Raw genomic sequence first — 26,755 nt, 5'->3', positions numbered from 1 at the left:
TTCCCATCATAAATAAACTTAAAATTTTAGGCATCATATTCGAGAAAAATCGTTAGAAGGAGCAATTGAAAAAATCTGTCTGCTAAAAGCCATACTCACATATTCACCTTGACTTACCTTGTAAAAACGTTGGTACTGAGAAAATGGAATACGGGCTATTCTAATTTGGAAACAGCCCAAAATCTTCCCTGCGTCATATAAACTCCCTATACAATAACTGTATTGGAAGCAGTATATACGCCTTTCGTACGACACCTATTAAAACCTTATTGAGTCCAGGCTACCGTCTTTGGAAGAAAAAATGTGGATTCTAGAAATAGGATTTTACCAAGAATCTTGTTATGTAACCATAGCATTAGCGATAGTGATGTATCTAAAGTTCTAATTACAAAAAGGAAGCCAAGGTTGCCGTCAGTTATGCATGACTGTCTTAAAAATAGTGTGTTAATCTTTTGAGAAAAGATACCCAAATACCCTCTAAAATATGCTAGTTTGGGTGTATTCAGAACAAAGCTGTAATCTATATACTACTACATACTTTAGCAAAAACAATACTGAGAATGAAATATTTACCCAGCTTCACAAAAAATTCTCTCAACATACTGACTGGCAGCTCTTATATACAGACGCTTTCAAGAACTATGACTTACTTACTTTAATTGGCTATGACAGAACATTTGTTCCACTAACCGAACGAGGTGTCTCCCACCACTTGATCTTATGCAGTTGTCGATAAACTTAGAAGTATACAAGGGTAACATCCTAAATAACTACTCATCAATATTTACGGCACAAGCTGTTGGCATTTTGCATGCAATTGACCATGCCATAGGTACTAAAAAGACGGCCGTCACCAATATCTCAAACTCCCTCTGGTTATCGATTAATAAGATTCGCAAAAAACTAATTGAGTAAAAAAAATCATCCTTTTTTGGGTACCACGACATGTTGGACTTATCGGGAACGTACATGCCGACTATGCGGCTAAATATGGGTTCTCTGTACCGCTGATAACATCTATCTTTCGTCGGCTTGATTCTGTTAAGTATCCAGATCCAGCGACTCTGCGACTAAGATGGGTGCGTCCAGATGGATCTGAGTTCGAGTCGAGTGAGTCTGGCTGGGCAATTAAACGGGTGACGTGTATCATGTGGTCCCACAAGATGATGATTTGGTTTTGGCCCAGAAGGTATGTTGTCTAGACCCGCTTGATCTAGAGGTTCTCTCTTGAATCTCACGCTCTAGATCATATATATCTACCTTAAGGCTTCTGGGCTGTGGATATCTATCCACAAGATGATGATTTGGATGGTCTCTTCGTTAACACCCCAGAAAGTATTGCATAGAGCGCATGTAGTCTTCGAACGGGTAAGATCTTTGTCTCCTGATGGAGGTGGTCCATATGAGAATTAAGGACACAGCCCATCGCAGTTCGAAGGGCGGCATTCTGACAGATCTGAATTATTCCACTGGAGACCGACCAATTGCTTTGTAGGTGGTCAACAAGGCTTCTTTGTCAGCACCCCAAGTGCTGCCGGTAAATGACTTGAGGACCTTGTTTCTACTTTTGACTTTATCACAAATTGCAGTGACATTTGGGGAGAATGTGTAAAAGCTATCAAATGTGACGCCAAGTATTTTGGGACACTTGATGGTTGGAGTGGTCTCTCCACTTTCAGCTCATTATTCACCTCACGCATATCTGTAATGAAAAATGTGGCTGAAGATTTGGTGGTAGCTATCATTAAATCTCTTCCAGTGAAATAAGAGGAAAGTTCATTGAGTGGACGTTCAATCTATCGCAGATGTCAACAATGGGTATGGGGCCTGATGCCATGATCGTACAATCGTCCGCATTTCATACGATCTCTATGCCGTCTGGAGGGGGTGAAATGGAGGATATAGAGGTTAAACTATGCTGGAGATATCACATCGCCTTGGGGAACTGCATGTTTCACTTTACGGTGCCTCGACTTCTTAACCCTTTCTTCCACATATGACTGGCAACTACATAGATAATTCACGGCCCAGCGTTTCAGGCCTGGCTGGAGGGACGTATTGGCGACGGTGATGGCAAGCAGAGCATGCAGTCTTCAAAATCCATGCTGATGCTCGGCAAATCGAAATTCTTCAACGTTGCTCGGGGGGAGTAGTCCCTCAAGCGTCTTGGCTACTGGTGAGAAAAGGAAGATCGGTCTGTACGACTCCCCCTTACTCGGGTCCTTTCAAGACTTCAGTAGCGGCATCACTCTGTCCATCTTCCAGACATCGGGTACTATTAGAGTGTTCAAAGACAGGTTGAGGACAGTAGTAAGGTATTCAACTCCAGGCAAATCCTGATTTTTCGGCATCAGTGTAGAGATGCCGGTCGAATATCCCGAATTCGTTGTACGGACCCCACTAACCCCAGAATCAGTGAGCTGTCTATTGAAAGCATCAACAGTGTACCACACACTGCTACTACAACAACCAATCCCATGGCAGCCGGTTGTATGTACCGGATTGACCCGATGAATTCCTTCATCGGCAAGGGCTGCCGCCTCAGTGTACCACACACTGCTACTACTACAACAACATCAACATAGTATTCAATTTTACATCACATTCTAATTTTGTAACTGATGGCCATAGAAGCCAATGCTTTATCTTTTCTGCATTCGGACATACACATATTTATAATATGTTGGAACTAATAAATAAATAGATACAAACAGAATTATGTCAAATTAGACATTGTTTTATATTAATGGATCTTAAACTATTAATGCATTTTGAAAGTTACATAGATAAGGTTAGGTTAGTTTTAAAAGATTGTGATATTCTGATATTAATCCGCCCCATACATACACCTAAGCCAGTAATCGGCTTGTTGTGGGCTCTAATATTAAAAAAGTAACCTAGAAAAAGAAAATCTAAGTTAGGAATTTCGTGCTACTTACAAAATCCTTAATTGGTTTCCATGCCACGTCCCTAAGTTGGTTCATGGCTGGTATTGTGTCCTCACCTAAGTGCCGGTATCTGTTAGACTCGAAAGCCGGCCAATGACATAAAGTCAGTTGGAAATCATGCGCAATGTTTCTTAAAGGATACATTCAGTGTCGGATCGCTTATTTTTGTTTAGTTTTGCAAAAAGTTGAACTTTTGCGTAGGATCCATCGGAAAAATATCAATTGATATTCAGGTAAGAAAAAATATCGATCGTGTCATCGATATTTTGGATAGAGAAAAAGAACAGGCCCAAACAATGAAGTATAATCGAAACGACGATAGCAAATTTGGAAGGAATGGAACAGGAATGGATAACTGGGACGCATTCCCTTTGATCCCAAGCAAAATATGAAATGTAATGGCGATTGGTAAACGATAAGTAATGCTTTCTAAGGAATCCATTTGAGTATTTTCGGTTCTAGAATAAAATTGGTAAACTAAGTACACATTTATATGGAATGTATTAGGTTAGGTTTAAGTAGCAGTCTGCCATCAGACTCACTTAGACGTTTTCGTCCATTGTGATACCACAGGAACAGAAGAAGAAAGATGCCTTCTAGTTCCTATAGTTGAACTATCCAGATCGCTTAAAAAAGCTCAATAACTTGCGAATGTTCACATCCGCTAAATCAGACAGGTTCTCAAAGAAATGAGTGCCTAAAGTGGAACTCCTTCTAACTGCTATTGCGGGACACACACGCAGAAGGTGTTCTATAATGTGTTCAGAAATACGTTCTCCAGGGATTTAACTGCTGCCTGGCTGTCGGAGAAGATATTTATGTCAATCGTCGTAATGACATTATATCTTAGCCATTCCACCATTCCTTAATTGCAAGGATCTCTGCACCTGGTCGTTTAGTTTGGAACCATCCTTATAGAAGTATATGTAACTTCTGTTACCAGGGATATCATAGTTCATCAGGAATAGTGTTACAGCAATTTTTTTTATCAAAAAGGTAGGGTGTAATCCACACTGCCTGGAACATCGGATATTATATCAAGGATAGCCGCCACAGGACCAATGAGAAAGCTCCCTTAACCTCACGGCAGTGGTTGCTGCAATTTGGTTAGCCACAATGTCCAGAGGCATAAGATGTAGCATTAAATTCAGTGCATCAGATGGTGTCGTCCTCAGCGCGGCTGTGATGCACAAACAAGCCGTCCTTTGGATCCGGTTAAGTATTGATCAGTAGGTGGACTTTTGAAGCGCCGTCCACCATACCAAAACACCAAATAGCATTATAGGTCTGACAAATGCAGTATATACCCAATGCATGACACGCGGTCTAAACCCCCAACTTTTGCCAATGGCTGTCTTGCAGGTTTATAGGGCAAGAGTGGCTTTTCTTGCCCTTTCCAAAATATTGGATTTGAAGGCCAATTTCCTGTCCAGCAAAACACCCAACTATTTTACGCTTTCTATAAATGGTACATTCTCTCCTCCCAAGGACACAGATACCACTGTAGGCAACTTGTATCTCCTGGTGAAAAGAATTACTTCTGTCTTGCACGGACCAGTTTCGTTAGCCCACTTCGCTGTTGGACGTAGAGCTTCCTGAAGTATATCTCTTAGAGTGCTGGGAAACTTCCCCTAACTACAATAGCAACGTCATCAGCATACGCGACCACTTTTACACCTTTTTCTTCCAGAGACAATAATATATTGTTAATGGCTATATTCCAAAGTAGAGGAGACAGTACACATCCTTGAGGTGTTCCTCTGCTGACGCATCCTTTTAGATCCACAGATCCCAACCCTGCCATGATGCAACTTTTAGTAAGTAAGTTTTTAATAAACTCTTACGTTTATTGTCGTCGGTTTTACATTATAGAAAGCACCTTCAATATCAAGAAATGCTACCATTGTATATTCCTTGGCAGCGGGAAAACCTCTAGGTAACCGACTAGGTCGTGAAGGGCTGTTAGAGTGCATTTGCCTTTACTATATGCATGCTGCTGCCGCGGCAGGCGAATTCCAGGAATCTTTATCCTATGATATCAACCTCTCAAGAGTCTTCAGCATAAAGGATGACAGACTAATAGGACCAAAATCTTTCGCCTTCGTGTGGTAGGGTTTTCCTGCTTTCGGAATAAAAATGACCTTCGTGTCCCTCCATCCCACAGGTATATATGACATTCTGATACAAGCACAGTATATTTCCCTAAGTCAGGGAACCAGTCTATCAGACACAGCTTGTAATTCAATCGGTGATACATCATCAGGGCCTGGCGATTTAAAGGAGTCGAAACTTCTTATCGCCCAAAGGATTTTCAGCTCAGACACAATTTCCCCAATAACCTCCGACGAATGCATATCAGTGACAACCTCTTCTGGCGCCACGTTGTCCGTTGGAGAATTTTCCTTGAAATGTGTATCAACGAGTAGTTCTAGTGTTTGCCCACTAGACATTGTCCATACATTCTCTGACGTCTTAATATACCCCATCGTAATAGGTCCCGAGGACAGAATCTTCCTTAGCCTAGAGGCGTCAAATGTATCCTCCACGGAGCTGGAGGATATTAGCCAGAATTTTTTTGTGAGCCTTTCTCAGGTCGCCTTTATATTTTCTTAGCTCAGCCTAATCGAGTGGTGCTCTTGTGGCTTTTGCTCTGTTGAAGAGTTTTCTGCAGTCCTTCCTTAGCCCTGGGGCTCCAACATGGCGGTCGCTTTTTGGCCCTTGGCTTCGTTGGCTTCGTCTAGAAGGGATAGACTTGCAGAATTTGTGGCGAAATTTATCCCAATCCGTCTTTCTTCTGTTTACTTTAATTGGCTATGACAGAATATTTCTTCCACTAGCCGAACGTAGAATAACGTTCCAAGCGTCTCGATCTTCTGCACTCATTCTAAAATCTCTGACACCAAGTTTCGAGGTGTCTCCCACAACTTGATCTTTCCATCGGGCTTTTGGTCTTCCCGGTTTGCGTGTACCACCGTGTTTGCCTTCAAAAGACTTCTTTACTGGAGCTTCTTCATCCATTCTGACAACATGACCTAGCCAACGCAGCCGTTGTATTTTGATGCGTGTAACTATGCTATCGTCGTCATACAGCTCATACAGCTCGTGGTTCATACGTCGCCTATATTCTCCGTTAACGCAAACTGGTAAATATATTTTACGAAGAATCTTTCTCTCAAATACTCCAAGCACTGCCTCATCTGCTTTCACAAGTACGAATGCTTCAGAACCATATAACAGCACGGGTAGTATCAGTGTCTTGTAATGTGTAGTCTTCGTCTGTCGAGAGGTGGCCTTGTTTCTAAATTGCTTACTTAGTCCAAAGTAGCATCTGTTTGCCAGTATTATTCTTCGCTTTATCTCAAAACTGGTGTCATTCGTTTCGGTTACGGCGGTGCCGAGGTAGATAAAGTTACTGACTATGTCAAAGTTATGGTTCTCAACTTTCTCCATGTTCTTTATCTGCTCGGTTGTGCAAGGCTTTTTGGGAGTGGAAACCATCCATTTCGTCTTATCTCCATTTACTGCCAGACCCATTTTCACTGACTTTCTTTCGATTCTTTCAAAGGCTGCAGTTACTTCTTCCGGTGACCGACCTATGATATCGATATCGTCGGCATAGGCGAGTAGCATGTGCTCTCTTGTGATTAGTGTGCCATATCTATTCACTTCTGCATCTCGTATAATCTTCTCCAGCAGGATATTAAAGAGATCACACTATAGGCTGTCTCCTTGTCTGAAACCACGTTTGGTATTAAATGGTTCGGAGAGATTCTTTCCTATTCTTACTGAGGAACGCGTATCAGCAAGTGTCATCCTGCAGAGTCTTATTAATTTTGCAGGCATACCAAACTCAGACATGGCTTTAAATACCTTTGGACGTAAAGGAGTATCGAAGGTGGCTTTGTAGTCAACAAAGAGGTGGTAGGTGTTGATTTGTCCTTCTCGGGTCTTTTCCAGGATTTGGCGCAGTGTGAATATCTGGTCTAGGGTGGATTTACCTGGTCTAAAGCCGCATTGATAGGGCCCAATTATCTCATTGACTTTAGGTTTTAATCTTTCACACAGTACGCTCGAGAGTATCTTGTATGCGATGGGGAGGAGACTTATTCCTCTGTAGTTGGCACATTCCGTCTTGTCTCCTTTCTTGTGTATGGGACATAGTATGCTGAGGTTCCAATCATCGGGTATGCGTTCTTTTAGCCAGATTGCGCAGATAAGCAGATGCATACGCCTTATCAGCGTGTCGCCTCCGGTCTTAAATAGTTTAGCGGGTAACCCGTCGGCTCCTGCTGCCTTGTTGTTCTTTAATCGGGTTACTGCTACTTGGTCCTCATTCTGACTAGGAGGTAAATCTCGACACTCTTGATCGTACCATGGGTTTTTTGGAGGAGGCTTCCGGTACCCAAGTACGGAGTGGGCAATAGTTTGTCACTGCGCCATTATATCATCGAACAAGGAGTGCTTTCATCAAGCAGTTGAGTCAGTCGAGTGGAGTATGCCGCTGCCATTTGTTGTGTCTGCCGCTTTTCAATGTCCAGCTTCCGTGCAGTGTCAGATCGTACTTTCCGCGCCATGTTCAAACGGGTGCGAACCTTTGCTGCAACAAGGTAATGATCCGAATCTATATTCGCTCCACGGATCGATCGTACATCTAACACGCTGGATAAATGCCTTCCATCTATCACAACGTGATCAATTTGGTTTCTCGTGTTTTGATCGGGTGACAGCCATGTGGCTTTGTGGATATTTTTATGTTGAAATCTGGTGCTACTTACTACCATGTTTTTTGCCGCGGCGAAATCTATCAGCCTCAGCCCGTTACTGGACGTTATCTCGTGGAGGCTAAACTTTCCGACTGTTGGACCAAAAATGTCTTCCTTCCCTATTTTCGCATTAAAATCTCCCAGAACGATTTTAATATCATGAGCGGGGCAGCGGTCATATTCTCTCTCTAGGCGCTCGTAGAAAATATCCTTGGTCTGCTCGTCTTTGTCTTCCGTCGGGGCATGGGCACAAATAAGGCTGATGTTGAAGAATTTGGCTTTTATGCGGATTGTGGCTAGCCTCTCATCCACCGGAGTAAAGCTGGAGACAAGGTGTTTCAGTCTCCGACTAACCACAAATCCGCAGCCAAATTCATGCCTCGTGTTATGGCAGCTATAATATAGTTCGTCACCGTTTGGTGTTGTAGTGACGTCATTTCCAGTCAATCGCACTTCCTGTAAGGCGGTTATATCTGCCTTGTGCTTCTCTAATACATCCGCCAGCGCGTATACTGCACCTTTTCTATAAAGACTGCGGACATTCCAGGTGCAGATCCGCAAATCATGGCTCTTTTTTCGTTTGCGTGGGTCGTCAACGTTGGGGGGGTCCGTTTTTACTATTCTTTTGTTTTTCATAGTAGTTCTATGTTTTCCGGGGGCGGGTTACTGGCCCAGCGCCCCAACCGCATGAGTTTGTGGGATTGCATGTATCCCTCGTTGTAGCGAGCCGCTTGCTCCAAGAATCAACGCTCGCCGCCAGCCGCCCCTAACCTGGGAACAGGCGCTGATGTTGGCCATTGGTTATTTGAAGTCGCCAATAACTCGCCTTGTCATCTCGAGTATCATTGGCACTCAGTATTTAATTAAGAGCCAGTGCCACTTGACTCCTCACTGAGACTCTCCTCTCGAAAATCGCTGACTGTCCGCGGCCGCATTTGCAGCTACTCCGCATAAAAACGGAGCTTTCCACCATCCGCAACCTGTGGACGCGCCCGGTAGCTTTCAGCTAAGCTTCCCGTGATAACGATGGGCACCACACAAGTCGGAGCTTAAAGTTCCAGCCTGTGTGGTGCTCATAGTCATCCCGTATCGGCCGGGGCCGAGGGACCACTACTTCAGTATTTTCTCCAAGGCTGAAACTAATATAACGATGATCAGAGAAGCTGTGCTCATCCAACACTTCCCAGTCGCATATTCTTCCACTTATATCTTCCGATACAGAGGCAATATCTAGTACCTCCTTTCTGTTCCTGGTAATAAGGGTCGGTTTATCCCCTTTATTACAAATCGCCAGATTGCAACATAATATATAATATATTCAATAAGCAGCTAACCCCTTTCGTTGTCATCCGAACTTTCCCGTATCTGGTGATGTGCATTAGGATCACTTCCTACAATGAGACTTTTCTTCCTTACAGAAGCGGCTTCAAGACTTGTTTATTTGAAGGCTGGCTACTACTCAATCTTCAGTGCTTAGCGACGGAAGAAGAAAAACATTTAGACTACTCTTTGCGAGAATACAGGCTCTGTGTCTCCCATTCGCCGTACCCTTGAGAAGTTTAAATCCTGATACACACCCATGTTTCCTGGATAAGAACCACGTCAAATCGGATTCAGAACTACCACCATGGTTGTGTTAGTCTCGTCTTCAGACTCCACTAGGAGTTCATCCTCACAAGATTCTTTAGAACTTGTTATGATGAACTTCCGTACGCATCCAGGGGCATGTGAGAAAGCTGTGGAATCACTCTTCCTCAGGACACTGGGCACTTGCGGTGTGGACGATTTCTCTTTAGATGCTTCATTAACTGCTGCTGTCGAAGTACTTTCCGAGTTCCTCAGGCAAGTGTTCAGCAACAGCTGCTGAGTCGTCTCCTGATTCCCCAACCCCACTGCTTCTATAGACCTTCAGTTTCAACTTGTTGAATCTTAGAATTGTGGAATAAAGATGAAATTGAGTTTGAATAATAAAATAATTATTTAAAGAAAGAATATTTGTAATGAACTTCTAGGATATTCCATACAGACTGAATTGAAAAATATTTGACAAGAGTACAAAAGTATACATTTTCTATTGCTCAAATTCATAACATACTATGATTGAGAAACTACTTCAATAGCCCTTCTCAATCATATAATCCAATCCAGTTGCATATATTCTTAAAACATATATTATCTAACGATTTTGTGCAAATGTCTGCCAATTGATTTTCGGTTGATATTGGCTTGATTTCAATTATTCGTTTTTGAATTAAATCACCATTCTTGATAACTTGTAGATCTTGAAGTAGTCCTCTGATCCACACTGCCGCTGAACTGAGAGCAATGTATTCCACCTCACTGGAAGTTGTTGCAATAGTCTGTTGTTTTTTACTGGACCAGGATACAGTACAGCCGAATACTTTGAAAATATATCCACTGACACAATTTCTATCATTTATGTCACTACCCCAGTCAGCATCGGCGTACCAAGTTAATATATCGCCCTCATTTGGTTCACAAACAAGTGTTCGGTTCATAGACCCTTTCAAAAATCTTAGAACCCTTTTAAGAGCTATCCAATGTTGTTCTGAAGGCTAACCAACATGATAGCATATCGGGTCTCATGCAAAGCATAATATACATTAGTAATAGTTCTTTGTACGGTTTGTCAATATTTGAATTTTCCGTTTTTCATAATTGCATGCCTTTGACCATTGGCGTTTTCACAGAATTGCACTCTTGCATTGAAAACTTCTGTTGTAGGATGGGGGGTATATTAATTTTGTCATTCTGTTTGTAACTACTCGAAATATTCGTCTGAGACCCCATAAAGTATGTATATTCTTGATCGTCGTGATATTTTATGTCGATCCAGCCATGTCCGTCCATCTGTCTGTCAAAAGCACACCAACTTCCGAAGGAGTAAAGCTAGCCGCTTGAAATTTTGCACAAATACTTCTTATTAGTGTAGGTCGGTTGGTATTGTAAATGGGCCATATCGGTCAATGTTTTGATATAGCTGCCATATGAACCGATCTTGGGTCTTGACTTCTTGAGCCTCTAGAGTGCGCAATTCTTATCCGATTGGAATGGAATTTTGCACGACGTGTTTTGTTATGGTATCCAACAACTGTGCCAAGTATGTCATATAAACAGATATGGGGACTTGACTTCTTGAGCTTCTAGAGGGCGCAATTCCTCTCCGATTTGGCTGAAATTTTGCATGACGTATTTTATTCTTTTTATTCTTTATTTTGTATACCTTGAGTTGTTGAAACCCCTTCTGGAGCATCTATATATATTTTCTCTTCTTCTTCCCGTGCAAAAAGGCAGTCTTAACATCTAGCTGTTCTAGGTATAAATTCTTTTTCATGGCAACTATTAAAACGTTTCTTACTGTTGTTAGTTTCGCCACAGAAGCGTACGTCTAATTATAATTATTAATTATAAATATTAATTAATTATTACTGGGTTGCCCAAAAAGTAATTGTCGGTAATATAGTAGTAATATAGTCGGCGTTGACAAATTTTTGAACGGCTTGTGACTCTGTAATTGCATTCTTTATTCTGTCAGTTATCAGCTGTTACTTTTAGCTTGCTTTAGAAAAAAAGTGCGCGAAATTTTGTTTACATTTGTTTGTTTGGCGTCAATTTTAATATGGGTACCACATGTATTGAAAGAAATTCATTTAACAAACCGAATCAACGCTTGTGATGTGGACCTTAAACGCAATGAATTCGATCCGTTTTTAAAACGAATCATAACTGGAGATGAAAAATGGATTGTTTACAACAACGTTAGTCGAAAACGATCATGGTCCAAGCATGGTGAACCAGCTCAAACCACTTCAAAGGCTGATATCCACCAAAAGAAGGTTATGCTGTCTGTTTGGTGGGATTGGAAGAGTGTGGTATATTTTGAGCTGCTTCCAACGAACCAAACGATTAATTCGGATGTTTACTGTCAACAATTGGACAAATTGAATACAGCCTTCAAGAAGAAGCGACCAGAATTGGTCAATCGTAAAGGTGTCATATTCCACCAGGACAACGCTAGACCGCACACATCTTTAGTCACTCGCCAAAAACTGAGTGAGCTTGGCTGGGAACTTTTGATGCATCCACCATATAGCCCTGACCTTGCACCATCAGACTACCATTTATTTCGATCTTTGCAGAACTCCTTAAATGGTAAAACTTTCGGAAATGATGAGGCTATAAAATCGCGCTTGGTTCAGTTTTTTGCCGATAAGGGCCAGAAGTTCTATGAGCGTGGAATACTTAATTTGCCAGGAAGATGGCAAAAGGTTGTCGAACAAAATGGCAATTATATATTTGATTAAAGTTCATTCTAAGTTTTATTAAAAATGCATTTACTTTCTTTTAAAAAATCCGCAATTACTTTTTAGGCAACCCAATAATTAATTAAAATTATAATAATTAATTATAAGGATACCGTAGGACTTTTATTAATTGTGTACACTGCGGTTAGAATAGCTTCATCCAAAGATATTTTGAAGCACTTGATTCTATGAGCATAGACCTTACTTTTTCAACTACGGTTCTGTTGAACCGCTCAGCAACCCCATTTTGCAGAGGAGAATATGCGATGGTTTCTTTAACCTGAATGCTTTTATTCAAATACCATTTTTTTGTTCAATTGAAGCAGATTCTGTCCCTCGATTAACGGCAAGTTTAGAAATAGCTTTTCCAAACTGTGCTGTTGCTAGTGCTTCATACTCCTTGAACTTCTCGAAAACACAAGACTTGGCTTTAATATTGTAGACAATAGCAAAATGTGTAAAATCATCTATAAAAGACACAAAGTATCTTGAACCATTCCATGCTATCGGATCATTTGGCCCACAGACGTCTGAATGTAGTCTTTTTGAAGGTCTCTTTGCCCTTTCACGTGTTCCATTGAAAGGCTCTCGGGTGTGTTTTGCTTCAACACATACATCACAAAAATCTATTTTTTGCCGGTTTTACTTGTATTCTCGAGACCATATTTTTATTTAGGGACACTTGCCCAATATGGCCAAGACGTTTATGCCATAAAGTCCACTCTTCCGAATTTGAAAGATTTTTGGTAAATTGAACGTCGATACCCACGGAGGTCATCTTCATAACAGATTGCAAATTATCTCGTAAGTCTGGCGCGTATAACACATCCATTAATTTTACATTAAAACCCCAGTTGCTCTTACCTTGAATATGTCCAGAGCATTTTGCAAAAATAGATTGATTATATTTCGCTACTTTTATTTCGATTGGATTGATCAAGTAATTCAGACTGCTAAAGCGCCATTTTTCGTTAACAAGATGATCGCTTGATCCAGAAACGAGCTCAATCGTAAGATAATTCCCATCATTTTTAGTTTGATCAGTTTCAACTAAAACAAATTGCTTTTGCATTTCCATCTGATACAATTTTATTAACATTTTGTTTATTTTCTGCTACGCGAGCGCTCTTTTAAGGAAATTTACGTTGGTTACTACGGCATTTGAAACACATACCTTGAAACTTATTGTAGGTCTTTTTCCAAAAAAGCTGTTTTTTCACGTTCCTCGTTCCTTCTCTGTTCGACATTTTTGTATCTTCTAACAGCAACCGATTTTTAACCATATTATACTTCAATTTGTCTTCATCAATATTTTGAACGGCCGTTACAACAGAATAGCCCAATAATTCATTTGTTGATTAAATTTAGCAGAGGCTTTTACCAAATTCGTGCAAATCGCTTAATTGGAGCAAAATTTTGTCATGATTGGATAACAAATGCAGAGGTTAGCATGTGCTGTGACGCCGAATACTGGCGAAAACATCAGAAAAATGTTCCCCTTCTAATGCATCCTGATGCCATGCCGCCAACCCATTGATGACATCTACGATAGGTTTAACGTCTACTTCAAAGAACTTGCCTCTTATTTCTCTGAAAATATTTGAAGATATCTGCCACCAAATCTTCAGCCACATTGTTCACTACATACACGTATGAGGTGGGAGCTGAAATGTAGGGCAGCTGTATCCAAATAAAATCGAATTTGAACGAAATTTCGCACAAATGTATAGGTGTGTTATATGACGCTCTGTTCCAAATTCCATTCGAATCGGATTAAATTGAAACTTCTAGCTGACTTTTAAACAATGGTATTAATTGCACTAAGGTCTAAATTACATAAAACTAGGTCATTCAAGTAACAGCGAAAAAGATGTAAGTGACGAAACACCCTCATCTTTATTTAAATGCATACAATTTTTTTTCCACTGAAAGCATCAGCCGAAAAAGTGCCACATATGTAAAATCATATTTTAATCAAAACTATGCTATGATTTATTAAATGTTGTTGTTGTAGCCTCAATTTCATGTGGAGTTGGCGATTCTCCTCAAGCTCCTATAGGCGAGCAAGCTCGTTCTGGTCCAAAGGACCGATCGCCGCGGGAACAGGTTGGCTGTTGGTTATTTAAAGGCGCCAATAACTCGCCTTGTTATATCGAACATCATAGGTACTCAGCATTTGTGCAGGAGCCGGTGCCGCCCGGCCTCTCACTGAGACTCTCCGCTCGATACCGCTGATTGTTCGCGACTGCTGTTGCGGCTACTCCGTATGGAGCATTCCACTATCCGCAACCAGTGGACGCGCCCGGTAGCTCGCAGCTTAGCTCCTCGTGACAGCATAAACGCCACACAAATTGGAGCTCAATGCTCCAGCCTGCGTGGTGCTCACAGCTATCCCGGGTATTAAGGTAATCTTATGATTATGCATAAATTTGCCTTGGATCTGTCTATGCATTTCTTATGACAACGGAAATTTCGAAGAGCTGTGAAGAATAGCAGTTAAAAACAATTAATCCCAGTGCAATAAGAAGTTTTTTTTATAATATATACACAGTGTAATTGCTTAATAGGCCTGATGGCTTTACATTACATGTTTTGATATAAATGAAATGAAGGCAAGATTGTTTGGTACAAAAAATTTCCTGAAATTTTATTTTAAAGATTTTATGTTATAAAGGGTGATTTTTTTGAGGTTAGGATTTTCATGCATTAGTATTTGACAGATCACGTGGGATTTCAGACATGGTGTCAAAGAGAAAGATGCTCAGTATGCTTTGACATTTCATCATGAATAGACTTACTAACGAGCAACGCTTGCAAATCATTGAATTTTATTACCAAAATCAGTGTTCGGTTCGAAATGTGTTCATTCACCGTAACGTTGCGTCCAACAGCATCTTTGAAAAAATACGGTCCAATGATTCCACCAGCGTACAAACCACACCAAACAGTGCATTTTTCGGGATGCATGGGCAGTTCTTGAACGGCTTCTGGTTGCTCTTCACTCCAAATGCGGCAATTTTGCTTATTTACGTAGCCATTCAACCAGAAATGAGCCTCATCGCTGAACAAAATTTGTCAAAATTTGAACACATTTCGAACCGAACACTGATTTTGGTAATAAAATTCAATGATTTGCAAGCGTTGCTCGTTAGTAAGTCTATTCATGATGAAATGTCAAAGCATACTGAGCATCTTTCTCTTTGACACCATGTCTGAAATCCCACGTGATCTGTCAAATACTAATGCATGAAAATCCTAACCTCAAAAAAATCACCCTTTACTATGTTCCGACCAAAGCTGTTTAGGGCAAACGACTCGTTTTCCCTTTATAATGATCTGAAAACGAGCCGTCTTTCCTTTACAATTTATAGGGGAAAACGACTCGTTTGCCACAAAAACGTGGCATTCAAAGCATGTGAGACCAAATAAATGCCGTAATTGTGCTAAATAAACAAAGACCTGAATAATGTTAAAAAATCTTAACAATAATGCATCATGAAATATATGTTGCACTGTGGACATAGAATTAGTTTTTCGCAACTATTTAGAAAACTAAACAGAGTACCCTGCTTAAGTATTATATTGTATGTATCTATTTGGAAATAATTCTATAATGAGCCCAATGGGTGTACGGAATCCCAGGGAACAATCTTGTAGATGTCACGGTATTTAAATTTTACAAATACTAGTAAATGGAATGGCCTTAATAGAGACAATATGAAATGTAAGCCAAGCTTTTCGCAGACTTGCAGCACACATACATTCATATGATGTACTCATTGTAAACTGACGAGTATACAACGAAGTTTGGCTTCGTTGGGTATTAACAAATTGATTGAGGCAAACGATTTTAGTTTATATTCGTGCGCGGTCCGAAGCGTGTTAGCTTGTTTCTGAGCGTTTTGTCAGTTTATGATGGTATTTTATTTTACTTCGGCCTTAAAGAGAAAATATGCACATACATACATATGTATAAGGAATATAATACAAAAATTATAATAATAAAATAAAAGATTAATATTTCAATGTGTGTTGTTTCCGTCTATGTGGTGTCTCGTCATTGCGCTCTAGCAAATATATGTGTTCCGTTTAGTTTATTAAATAATAATGTTCAAAATCTTCGAAAGGGTTCAACTTATTTAACGACGCCCATTAGCTATTTGCAAAACATTTCAAGTGTGATGAATGATAGTTGTACGCACTCACTGCTCATTACCAACATGAAACGAAGTGTCAGCATAACGTCATGGAAATACATCGAAGTTTCCCTTTCTCCACCATCTGATATGAAAAATTGTCATAGCTCTTGTTTGCATGCACCACATATAAGACTTGCTAGACCAACATCATTATAAAAAAAAACAAAGACACACACATACATAAAGTTAGTTAAATGTGTATTAAAAAAGTTAACAAATTTATCGTTCGGGTGTAGTGTGTGTGTATATAATAATTGTTAAGTTCCCACTCGATGAAAAAGCTAAAAACGAATTGGAAATCAGCGAAAACAATGATGATACCACAGGAGGGGCATATGCATACGTATTTACACAACACCGACACAGAAGAATTTAGACGTTTACACGTTCTCCTACATGTCGAACCTCTCATTATTTTAGTATTTGTGCAATCAAAATTTACGTTTTATTTCTTCAATTTCTTTTGTTGTTGCTCATCGTAGTACGTGTCTTTCTCGTATTCCGCCCATGTATATTTCTCTAGTTTATTTTGCTCGTTTCTTAAAAAATAAAAATGCAAGTTAATTGTCTGTGATGGCAAATTTCAGCGCCTACATTTGTCAGTGACGACATAATGGAATGTAGTACTTTTTAAGCCTCGTACTAAATTCGACTTTTCGCCAGTATAACAGTCAAAACGCAATACAATAAGTTTTGTTTCATTTGCCCAATAAGTGGATTTTCTTAAGATATTTGCATTTATAGGTAGTGGTAGTTGCCCAACAACAAAATATTGAGTGCACTAGCTGTCAAAATCAGTGATTGGTGCAACTCTGATTTTGAGCATGTTACTAGTTCGTGCCATGTTTCTTTGTGTGAGTAATGGTTTTTAACTATTGGGTTGCCTAAAAAGTAAGTGCGGATTTTTTTGAAAGAAAGTAAATTAATTTTTAATAAAACAGAATGAACTTTAATCAAATATATAATTGCCATTTTGTTCGATAACCTTTTGCCATCTTCCTGGCAAATTAAGTATTCCACACTCATAGAACTTCTGGCCTTTTTCTGCAAAAAACTGAACCAAGTGCGATTTTATAGCCTCATCATTACCGAAAGTTTTACCATTTAAGGAGTTCTACAAAGATCGAAATAAATGGTAGTCTGATGGTGCAAGGTCAGGGCTATATGGTGGATGCATCAAAAGTTCCCAGCCAAGCTCACTCAGTTTTTGGCGAGTGACCAAAGATGTGTGCGGTCTAGCGTTGTCCTGGTGGAATATGACACCTTTGCGATTGACCAATTCTGGTCGCTTCTCCCTGATGGCGGTATTCAATTTGTCCAATTGTTGACAGTAAACATCCGAATTAATCGTTTGGTTCGTTGGAAGCAGCTCAAAATATACCACACTCTTCCAATCCCACCAAACAGACAGCATAACCTTCTTTTGGTGGATATCAGCCTTTGAAGTGGTTTGAGCTGGTTCACCATGCTTGGACCATGATCGTTTTCGACTAACGTTGTTGTAAACAATCCATTTTTCATCTCCAGTTATGATTCGTTTTAAAAACGGATCGAATTCATTGCGTTTAAGGTCCATATCACAAGCGTTGATTCGGTTTGTTAAATGAATTTCTTTCAATACATGTTGTACCCAAATATCAAGCTTTTTTCACCAGTCCAAGACTTTTTATGTGATAATGAACGGTTGATTTTGGTATATTTAACTTCTCTCCTATCTCACGCTCAGTTAAATGACGATCCAATTCGATTAATGCTTAAAATTTGTCAACGCCGACTATATGAAAAATCAGCAATTACTTTTAAGGCAACCCACCAATATAATAAATACACACAACCAAAACCCGTACTCAGCTGTTTATGATACACTACCTGATAATTATGTTATACATTTTCTCGCTTATTTGTATAGAGAAAAATGCTTGATAAATGCACTATTACGCGGCATGTAGATGTCTTATGCCATGTCACTTTTGGTATCCACATGTAATTGAAAATGTTTCTTAAAATTGTCAATTTACCTACGATTCATCATTTTTGCTATCACACCTGTATGTTATTTTCGTATGACATAACCTCAAAATTTGAACAAAATCTGTTTTTCTATGCGTAATAATTGTAAAAGTTGTGAGAAAGCTAGTTAATTTAAATTTGTGAAAAAAAAATTAATTTGGGGTTGCTTTCATTCGAGTGACAACAAAAATAGTTCATTTCTTTATGTTTTTGTCAGAAGGAATAGAGCACGCTCTAATCGAAAAAATTGCATGTGCTATTTTGAAAAGTGATTTTCATATGTTAGTTTCGTTTGACATGTCATTAGACTACATAAACTACATGCAGTGTAATAGAGCCTTTAGCATCTTGCCTTAAATTCGGGTTGTTTTATTTACCAGTCTAGCGGATTTGCTAATTTAACCATAGAATAAGTATGTTGCGTTCTTCCTATTTTAAACTGAATTATGACGCCATGTTTTTTAATAAACGGCGTATGCCCTATTTTGCTTTTGTCGTTTTGAAAAACATCTCATGCGTTTACACTAGTTGTGATGTTTTGGAAATTACACTTTTTCACACTCCAACATAAATGTTATGATGTACTATTGTAAAGATTTTTCTTGTTTAAAAAAATGTATTTTTGGAAAAAAATTCAATTTTATTTTTTTGACATTATCCAGGGCTGTGTTTATTTAGCGCAATTAAGGCATTTATTTGGTCTCAAATGCTTTAAATGACTCGTTTGTGTGGCAAACGAGTCGTTTTCCGCTTTTAAATTGTAAATGAAAAATGAGTCGTTTTCAGAGCATTATAAAGTGAAAACGAGTCGTGTGCCCAAAACAGCTTTGGTTCGAACATAATATAAGATTAGCCGCTTAGCTAATTGGGGATAGCATTTTTCGCCATACAAACTATGCGAAAAAACCCGTTTAATGGGTAAATAAAACACACCGTCGTTGTCGCCACGTTTTTATGTGGAGGTGGCGATCCTCGTCAAGCTCCTGTAGGTGAGCAAGCTCGTTTCGGTCCAAAGGACCGATCGCCGCGGGAACCATTGCTTGTTTAAAGGCGCCAATAACTCGCCTTGTCATATCGAGCATCATAGGCAGTCAGTATTTGTGCAAAAGCCGGTACCACCCGGCCTCTCTCTGAGAATCTCCGCTCGATACCGCTGATTGTCCGACTAAGCTTCTCATGACAGCAATGAACACCACACAAATTGGAGCTCAATGTTCCAGCCTGTGTGGTGCTCACAGCTCTCCAGTGCCTATTGTTAGTAAGCGTGTAAAATACAGAACATATAGTGGGTGTCATCATTCAAAATATTTATTCAATTGTTAAACGATCTGGAATGTAAAAGTTGCTAAGCATTTTAAGTGTAAGTGTAAGTAAGTGTTGGTCAACGTTTAAATAAAACACAGCGAAAAGATCGTTTTATTTGTCCACAAGCTAACAAATCCCCTTGGTTGGCAAATAAAATAGACCAAATGGTAACAAAAAGAATGCGGAATCATTCCATAGAAGTGGCACAATAAATAGGAGGTGACGTCACTAGCCTAGTCTTGCAACAATAAAAAGGAGAAATCTAATATCGTTGTTATTTTCAAAACAGTTGGGAAAAATAAACTATATGTTTGTTTTATTTTTCCACCAAACCTAGTATTAAGTTCCTTTGCACGAAAATTGTCCATTAATTGTTTGCGAAATTTTTGCCGAATTCTATTGAACGACAATGCTGCCAGATCTTTCTCGTAAAAAATCGTCAAATTTTTCTGGAAAAACGTCTTAAAATTGCCACAACGAAAAGTCGACTTTTCATTTAGTTTTCGATTTGTAGAAGACCTCTGGAAGGCCAAGTAATGAGGTTTGCTCCAAGTAGTGAGGGTTGATCGACATAGTAAAATACAGACTGTATTACTAGGTTAGGTTAGCTTGAAAAGAGGGTGCGGATATTAATCCGCCCCATGCCACTATAGACATACACCTAAGCCAGTAATCGGCTTGTTGTGCGCTCTTAAAACTAAAAAGTAACCGCGAAAAAGAAAATATTAAATTAGGGATTCCGTGCTACTTACAAAATCCTTAATTGTTTTTCATACCACTACCCTAAATGGGTTAATGTCTGGTATCGTGTCCCCACCTATGTCTGGTATCGTGTCCCCACCTATGTTCCGGTTTTCGCTGCTAACAGACGAAAACTGGGCAATGACATAGGAATTGCTCCAACGTCTTATCATCTCCTCACATGCAATCACTTGCCGTACCGATTTTGCATAAGTGATCTCGTAGTCCTGAGTCCCGTTATGACACCAAAAGCTATACTGTCCTCCTTCTTACTTCCTTTCAGTAATAGCCTCGTCCTCTCACGATCCGGATCACCCCATAGGATTTTCGCCGTCCTACCGACTGCTTCGCTGTTCCACAGTGTTACATGCGTTTGTCCCACACGCTTTTAAATCGGACTGCGTCGACCCGAAAGGCTTCCGGTTAACTAAGTATATCGACGGCAGTTCTCTGGCCTTCACTGCCAAATCGTCTGCCCTTTCATTCCCCCACCGACACCCAAACGATACGGATTGTGCCATGAGAAGGCGTTCATCTCCTTTTTACACTCCAAAACTGTCCGTGACCTAACCGTCCTGGTTGTTAATGCCCTCATAGCCATTTTACTGTCCGTAAAGATGTTCACACTCGGCGTCCTCGTGTTAGTACACCACCTCACGCATTCCGCGATCGCCCGGATCTCTGACTGCAGGACCGTATAATGGTTAAGCAGTCTAAAACAGATCTCAGTCCCTGGGTTCTCAACGTTGACTTCCATGACCACTCTTCCCCCTAGCTTTAATCCATCCGTATAACATGATCTTCCAGGGTTCCGTCAGTCCAAGACTGTGCAGCTGGCAGCAGTGCCTCGCACTCGACCTCGTCTTAGGTATCCGATCGAAAAACCTCTTCCCTTCCTTTCAAGTTTCCCATCGTCAACTCGATTATATTGCGATGGTATGAGCTGCTCCCAATCTCACATCGCCTTGAGTCTTATAAGCCGCAGTTGATATCTATAATAGTCTCCAGTGCCCTAGTGGGCGTGGTCTTCATCGGGCCGCCTATGCCAAGACAACATGTCCTCTTAACTTGCTGTATGGTCCTAACGTATTACTATTGGGTTGCCCAAAAAGAAATTGCTGATTTTTCATATAGTCGGCGTTGACAAATTTTTTCACAGCTTATGGCTCTGTAATTGCATTCTTTCTTCTGTCAGTTATCAGCTGTTACTTTTAACTTGCTTTAGAAAAAAAGTGTAAAAAAGTATATTTGATTAAAGTTCATTCTAAGTTTTATTAAAAATGCATTTACTTTCTTTTAAAAAATCCGCAATTACTTTTTGGGCAACCCAATATATTAAGCTAAAAATGTAACCATACTTTCCAATATCGACCTGATGACCTTAATAATTATGTGACCTTCAAAGTAAAAAAAAAAATCGCCAAAGAAAGGATTTTAGAGCAAAAATTGTCAAGCGTCAAAAGGCCAAATGTTGTCCAAAAAGTCGTCAAAATGACGTAAAATCATCACGTCTGGCAGCCCTGGACATAACATAAATAAAAGTCATAAAAGGTCACACAACAAAAGCAACTACATTGAATCGGAATGTCTCTTGCTGCACGTTTACATCGAAATTTTTATAATCTAGATTTAACTAAATCGAAAAACAAATCCTGTCCGTTTACACTGCGTTTTTGAGGATTTAAGTTGTGTTTTAGCCACATTTTCTTGTGGAGGTGGCGATCTTCGCCAAGTAGGTGAGCAAGCTCGTTCCAGCTCAAAGGACCGATCGCCGCGGGAATAAGTTGGCCACTGGTTATTTAAAGGAACCAATAAATCGCCTTGTCATATCGCATGTGCCGTTGCCACCTGGTCTCCCACTGAGACTCTCCGTTCGATACCGATATGTGAGAAGTTTGCCCCAGTTCCTTAAAGAATGTTCATGGACAAATTTGCATTATTTACACAAACGTTTGTGTATACATGAATGTGCATATCACACACATCCATACACAATTCTTGCAAACAGTTGCATATGTTGGTTTTTTTTATCGATTATTCAGCCATAAAATCGGGTTTATTTGGGATTAAAAAATAAAACCCCGTTTACACTGCTCATTAAATCCGGATTTTTAGCACGTTTACATTGAACTTTGTATGATGTGGATTTAACTAAATCCAAAAACAAATCATGTCCGTTTACACACACATCCATACACAATTCTTAAAAACATTTGGATATTTTAGTACTTTTATCGATTATTCAGCTATGAAATTAGGTTAATTCGGGATTTAAAAATAAATTCTACAAAAATGGGATTTATTTTTGTATGGTAAAACCTGCAAAAAACCACAGGATTTAGACTTAAATCTCGAAAAGGCCATGAATCCGGATTTAGTGGCCAATATCAACGTACTTTTAAGACTCTCGTCAGCTGATTTTATAAAGGGAAAACAGATGATCGAGCCATTAAATCCGGATTTAAATAGCAGTGTAAACAGGGCTAAGACCTATAAAAATGGTATTTATTTTGTTATGGTAAAACTTGTGAAAAACGTAGAATTTATTACTTGAATTTCGAAAAGGCCATAAAGCTGGTTTTAGTGGCCGATGTTAACGTACGTTTGTGTTCTTTTCGTCACCATTTTTTAATAGTGCGTTTTGACAACTGTTCGGGCAAAAAGTCTAACTCAATAATAGACTTTAAGTGGCTTGCGCTATACTTGTCTATTTACCACAGGTTGTAGATGAGGTTGTTGGTAATTACACGCTTACCAACAAAAACATATGGTATCATCATTCAATCGGCATGACAATGACTTATAGAGGAAGAACGCTTCACATCAAGGTAGATTTAAAAGGGTTGTCTCATGCAAACAGCTGAAATCAGCCGGTCCATTTGACGGTACTAAGATGTCAATTCTGTGTTTACTTTCACAGCAAACCAACCCATTTTTTGCCCGTTCTCTTCGTTTTTGTTTCTCTTTCTCTCATTTTCCCTGTACACGTACACACACGAGCGGGAGTTTCTTTAGTTGTGTTGGGAACAATGTCATTTTAGAAATGACATCTTGCTATATGATTTGTGGTTGTAGTAAAATTTTTTTTCGCCATAGTGTCGCACATGGTTGAATTAACAATCAACTATACAACCCTATGGTGATGGTAGCGCAAATTCCCACTAGGCTGTCAAATTTCTGAGCACATCCTAATTGACATTCTAGTTTTATTTGCGTTATCATGTAAAGCAGCTACAAGATCAAAAGATTTATGATTATAAACGTGTAAATTATAAATTAAAACAATTAAAATGTGAAAAGAGGAACAAAATGTGAAAAAAATTTAAATCCATATGAAGCATTTGATTTTGGATTTGGATACAACGCTGGAGTTGGACAATTCCATCAGATGGGCAAGTGAGCAAACCTTCTTAATTCAACTATTTCGCATTTATTTAATAATGAAATTTTCTGGCATGCAAAAATTGCTAAGAATTTCAATAAAGTCACAATAATGAACTCCGAGACACATTTATTTATAATAAAAATGACAACATTTTTTGTTTCGTGTTTTTTCGGATGAATGTTAAAGTTAAACAAAGTTAACGTTAAAATACAAACCATTTAACGGAAAGAGTGTTTTATTTGCCCTTAAGACAGCGGATCCGTCAGATTGCCAAATAAAACAGACCATATGTTCGTATGAGGAGCAGTACAACCCATGACATAATTACCAGGTAGTATACCGTAAGCAGCTGAGTACAATTTTTTCTCACTGAGTACACTATCTGTCAACGAGTTTTTGGTTGTGTGTGTGTATTATAGTTAAGAACCATAATACACAAACAACGAAAAATGGCGCTCAATATTTTGTTGTTGGGCAACTGCCACTACCCGTAAATGCATATATCTTGGTATAACCCGAAGCTCAAATAAAGCTGCTATTACTCGACAAGACTTGTCAAATATAATTTCGAAAATAGCAACTATGAAAGGTTTACACATCGTGTGATAAGTACGAAAAATGTAATATGACAAATGGATTTTGGAATAAATATGAAATTTTTTCGATTAAATCGAGCTTTTACTTCATCGAACATACATGTAGCGCTGAACCTTACGCTCTAGATTATGCAGATCTACCTTAAGTTTTCTGGGCGGTGGATACCTATGTATCCACAAGATGATGATTTGGATGGTCTCTGCGATAACAGCATGTACTTATGTTTTCGCACTGGTAGGATCTTTATCTACTGTCGAAGGTGGTCCGCATGAGAACTGAGGAGACAGCCCGTCGCAGTTCAAAGGGCAGCATTCTGACAGATCTGAATATTATTCCACTGCGTTTAACAGAGCTGAGAGACCACACTGGCGCTGCATAACTTACCACAGACCGGCCAGTTGCTTTGTACGAGGTCAACAAGGTTTCTTTGTCTGCATCCCAAGTGCTGCCGGCAAGTGACTTGAGGACATTGTTTCTACTTTTGACTTTATCGCAAATTGCTGTGGTATGTGGGGAGAATTTGTAAGAGCTGTCAAATGTGACGCCAAGTATTTTGAGACACTTGATGGTCAGAATCATTTCTCCATCGTCCATCGCAGTCAGCTCGGCATGCACCTCATTTGCGTATTTGATGGCAGATATCTTCCAGTAGTGGAATGGAGGATGAAGAGCTGCCACTGAACGGCAAGGGCTGCCGCCTCCGTGTATAACACACTGCTACAACAAAAACAACAAAACACCAACACCTGTTTTTGTAAATTGTTTGAAGACCTCGAGCCAAACCAAGAAGACATATTTTTTTGCATTTTCTAAATATGCATTATTTACTTTCCCGTGAAGGAAACTATGGCGTAATGCACGTATATAGGGTTTCGGCTTCCAACACGTGTATCTTTTTTATTTTTGCTGTAAATTTGATTTTTTAATTTTTTCGGCAGAGCTGCTTGCTTTTAAGAAAAATAAAATAATTACCGACATCTATAAGCTTAACAGCTAGGAGGCCACCATAGCGCAGAGGTTATCATGTCCGCATATGACGTTGAAGGCGTTTATTCTTGGCGCGACCATCAGAAAAACTTTTTCAGCGGTGGTTTTCATGATTTTTTCGAACTGGCGATCCACTAACCAGTCAAAGTGTTTTGAATAATAACACACACTTGCTCAACTTTTATAAGTTCTTTTCTATGCTATTCTTTGAATAGAAAGCATTGAATATGATCTCGAGCTGGAATATGTTCGAAAAATCACGAAAAACACCGCTGTCAGTATTTGTTAGCCACGAAAGCCCGTCATTGGCATAAGAAATGCTTCAGGGTCTTGTCGTCTTCCCCACTGACGCTGTCACTTGCACCACCTATTCTGTATTATTGTGCCCGTAGCGCTATGTGTTGTCCCGACATCAACTTTTACATTATCTCGTTTTGGAACGATCTGATTCTTGCTAGAGGATTTTCGTCGCCCTTCCGGCAGTTTCACTGCTTCACAGTGGTGCATGCGTATAAGTCGCCTTCCTTGTTACCTATAGCATACACACTATTATGATTAAGGGCAATCCTTTGTCCTTCACACCGAAAATAAATATTCATGAATAACTTAATAAAACTCTTTTTTATAAAACACTAAATTCGTGATACTAATATTTTAAGATATAAAATTGTCAAACGTAGAACTGTAGCTAAATATTAAACACAAACTGTTACACTGTAACTGTTATAAACGGAAGCATATCATCTATACATTTAGTTTTAATGGTCACTTGTTGTTGATTTCGATGTGTAACAGGTAAAATGACTATAGTGGCTGGTATGGTACAATATAAAGATATGTTGCACTACGGGATGTTCCATTTATATAACTCAAATCAAACTGAAGTCCTCATCATAATAGTTAATATAGGCTCCAGCATTCTGCATCCTACATTGTCTCACTGTTCTTTATTTGTTTGCCACATGATTATAACTAAAAGCGATTTGGATTTGTAGACAACGCCTCTTCATCATTTGCTACGGGCTGTTTGTCTCTCTCTCTCTATATATATATGACTATTCGCTTGGTTATCACAAGATTGCCTAGCGTCTAGGAATGGACTTCGTTCAAAACAGTGCCAATGCCACTTCAAGAGGAGGTCAATACCTTCAATTTGATGCATCGTATTTGGCTGGAGTTAGTTTTTTGTGGAACAAAGTTTCCAGATTTCTGTTTAAAAACTGGAGGGCAGGCGACTGATTTCAGCCTAGAGAGCAGGTATGGACTTCATTAAAAAAGTGTGAATGGCTCGTCAAAGAGGAGGTCATTTCCTTTAGTTTGACATGTAACACATAGCTGGAATATTTTAAACTAATTCCAGCCTAAAGTCCATGCATGGACTTCGCACACAAATATCTCAACGAAACCTTATAGAGAGGTCTAATACTTATAATTTGGTATATTACATGGGTCCAGAACACGCTTAATCACTACCGGATTTTCCCAAATACCGTTT

The 26,755-nt window shown here is 39.4% G+C and overlaps 1 protein-coding gene across 7 annotated transcripts in view; it reads left to right on the top strand.

Annotated features, from left to right (window-relative positions):
• The window catches only part of LOC106094069 (IQ motif and SEC7 domain-containing protein 1), a 134,282-nt gene that overhangs the window by 45,517 nt on the left and 62,010 nt on the right, over window positions 1–26,755 (top strand). Inside the window, exon 1 of one of the 7 annotated variants that reach the window (XM_059363960.1) lies at window positions 15,874–15,954. The exons of 2 other annotated variants lie outside the window; for them this stretch is intronic. The gene's annotated coding sequence lies outside the window, so the exon portion shown is untranslated. Of the gene's footprint in view, window positions 1–15,873; window positions 15,955–15,988; window positions 16,007–26,755 lie in introns of those variants that run through there. 4 more of the 7 variants (XM_059364059.1, XM_059363990.1, XM_059364167.1 and 1 more) reach the window with 4 other exon arrangements.

The sequence above is a fragment of the Stomoxys calcitrans genome, chromosome 1 (assembly GCF_963082655.1).
Source record: "Stomoxys calcitrans chromosome 1, idStoCalc2.1, whole genome shotgun sequence".
Taxonomy (NCBI): domain Eukaryota; kingdom Metazoa; phylum Arthropoda; class Insecta; order Diptera; family Muscidae; genus Stomoxys; species Stomoxys calcitrans.
This window is presented reverse-complemented; position numbering and strand designations above follow the sequence as displayed.